Source organism: Lactuca virosa, chromosome 1 (genome assembly GCF_052849685.1).
Source record: "Lactuca virosa cultivar CGN04683 chromosome 1, Lactuca_virosa_CGN04683_v6, whole genome shotgun sequence".
Taxonomy (NCBI): Eukaryota; Viridiplantae; Streptophyta; class Magnoliopsida; order Asterales; family Asteraceae; genus Lactuca; species Lactuca virosa.
The window spans coordinates 144240378-144243241 of record NC_136426.1 but is presented as its reverse complement, the minus strand read 5'-3'; the positions used below and the strand labels follow the sequence as shown (position 1 = coordinate 144243241).

At 39.3% G+C, this 2864-nt stretch overlaps 1 long non-coding RNA gene across 1 annotated transcript; it reads left to right on the top strand.

The window, feature by feature from the left end:
- Nucleotides 1-249: 249 nt before the first annotated feature.
- Nucleotides 250-1596, top strand: LOC145159322 (uncharacterized). The gene is made up of 2 exons (XR_013737640.1): nt 250-1075; nt 1199-1596. It is a non-coding gene; the product is annotated as an uncharacterized LOC145159322 (long non-coding RNA).
- Nucleotides 1597-2864: the final 1268 nt, after the last annotated feature.

Genomic DNA, 2864 nt, shown 5'->3' with positions numbered 1-2864 from the left:
CGAATGGTCCCTATAGTTTGAGGTAATTTGCATGTTTGGTCCCTAACTCTTTTTTTAACTCAGAAGGTCCCTAAAACTAAATTTTGTTGCGTATTTAGTCCCTAATACACATAAAAATATAATTTTACCCATATATTTTTATTTTCACGTTTATTTATTATTTACTCATTATTAAAAAAAACTAATGTAATAATAAAAAAAAATCCATGTCGTCCCCACCACCCAAACTCATCCCCTTTGTCTCTCTCTCACACCTTTTAATGTGACTTATCCTCTATCTTCATCATCCTCATCATTCCCCTCCTCCATTTTCACCATCGAGATGCATCCCTTCCTCCCCATTTCCACTGCACACCAGTTTCATCAGTAATGGAACCCCGACCACAAAATTACCCCTTTGTACCCTAAATTTCGTTCCGAGAGTGTGACCCACGATGACGAACTGGTTAAGTTGATCGATGCTTGCCACATCGTCGGAAACCACTTCCTATGCCAAAACATACCTTCGTTTCTCTTCGCCTCCATCGTCGATGTGTAAGAAAAGCTCCACCAATTTCCTGGCCTCCACATCCAATCGATTCCACCCATGCCCTTGGGGGTTTGAGTCAATTTCAGTAGGCTTTTTCTATATTTTCTTTATTTTTTGTGGATGTTATTTGATTTCGTCTGCAATAGATAACGAAGGGAGTACAATGGTGGGTGAGATATTTGTAACTTTTACTGGCGATTCCACTATAAGCATACGAGATATGGTTGAGAATGGGATAATAGGAAGGGAGTGGTTGTGGGATAGACGAAGACGACAGAGAAGATGATCGAACCAGAAAGGGGCAGCAGAGAGCTCTTCGGAAAAGGGAAGCAAATCAAACACCTTTTTCGGCAACTGTGGTTGTAATGTGGAGGTTTTAAGGAAAGAAAAGGAAGGATGATGCAGGTTTCGGTGAATAGATGGAAGAGGTGATGCATGTTTCCGTCGAATAGAAGGGAGGGGAGGAAGAAGGAAGGAGTATGTGGTGGTGGTGGTGGCAGATGAAGTCGTTGATGTATTCTGAGACTAGAGATGGGTATAGTGAAGGTAAGGGTGAAATAAGAGTCATGTTATTTAATAAATAGTTTTTTAATAAATAAATAACAATTTACCAATAAACAAACTAAAAATAAATCAAGAAGGGTAATCTAGTCTTTTTATGTTTGCTAGGGACCAAATGTTGGAACCTGAAAGTGAACCTCTAGCAATCTCTATCTTTTGAATGTTCCAAAGTCAGTTCATGTTCCGAAGTCAGTTCATGTTCCGGAGTCCGTGTGTGGTCCGGAATCAAGTTGGTGTCCGGAATAGAAAGAATGATCAGGTGTAAATGTTCCGAAATGGTGTACACTTCCAAATGTGTCTATCTATCTTTACATTTATTATTCTTGTCTTTTAGTTTCATGTAACCATTCATAGGACTAAGTTTATTTTGTCAAAGGGATAATCAGAGTGTCAGATGTAACTCTTTTGTCGAGTCTTATGTATGTATTCAAGTTTGTACGATGCACTCTTTCTCCTTTATAAGGAGCTTTTAATGACAAGAATAGAAGACAGGTTGTTCATCCAAAGATAGATATTTTCACATTTACTTCACTTGCATCTTTCTCTCAAATCAAACTATTTCAAACATTCTACTTGTTCATATATTGTCTTTAATTTGATTATTCTCATTGTCTCATATTTAATACTTGAAGTATTTTGTTGATCTTCATCTTCAAGTCTTGACTGGTCTTGCCAGACTTGACTGGAACTTATAATCAGAAGCAGACATTGATCTTAAGCATTAACTCAAGGTTTGAGTTTTCAAACCTTGTCCCTGCACAATCAGTTCTTTGTTCTCACAATTGGTATCAGAGCTTGAGTGGTTGTCCTTTGAATCCATAAGAACAGATTATAGTTGATTCGAGATTACTTTGGTATTTCGATAATTTCCGTGTTCAGGATAAAGTTCTTCTATATACCACTTTTGCTCAAGATATCTTAACTTCAATGGCTGCTTCTAATTCTCAACAAATGTACTCAATGCAAATAGCAAATAACGTTGGTTGCCCTACACGTACCCCACTGTTAGTTGTTGAAGAGTATGATTACTGGAAAGTCAGAATGGAAAGATTTTTACTTGGAAAAGAAAAATATGAATCTATCTGGAGATCCGTTAAAGAAGGTCCTCATGTTCCAGTTCAAACCATTGTTAGAGATGCTGCTGCAACCCTCTTGGGACAAGATCAACAACGACAAGCACCTCTCACTGCTAATGATCTTGAAAAGTTGCATGCCGATCAAATTGCCTTTTCAGAAATGGTGTTTGGTGTTCCACCTTCTCTCTTTGAGCACATCAAATTGTGCAAGTCCGCAAAAGAGATTTGGGACACACTTCAAGATTTGTTCCACCTTCTCGGTTGTCAATAAGTTCGACACTTTCACTACAACACCTGGTGAATCTGTTGCCTCGGTCTCAAACAGATACCGAATCGTCTTCAACAACATGACAGCTCATGGGATAGTCCGAACCCCGCTTGAGTACAATCTCAAGTTCATCAACAGCCTCGGAAAGGGATGGGGAAATGTGAAATCATGTCTTCAGAGTAATGGATCTCTGAAAAAGCTGAAGCTCTAACAACTTTTCGATGAGCTTCAAGGTCATGAATCAAATGTTGCACAAACCCTGCGTGAACTCACTGGAGGCCCTCTAGCTCTAGTCAGTTCCTACGACCCACAAACTCCGAACCTTGCTGTTTCGGACCCTCTCTCTGCTGTTGTTCCTCATATTCCTCCTGTTCAACCCTTACCTCCAACCATACTCATATTCCTCCTGTTCAACCCTCACCTCCAACCA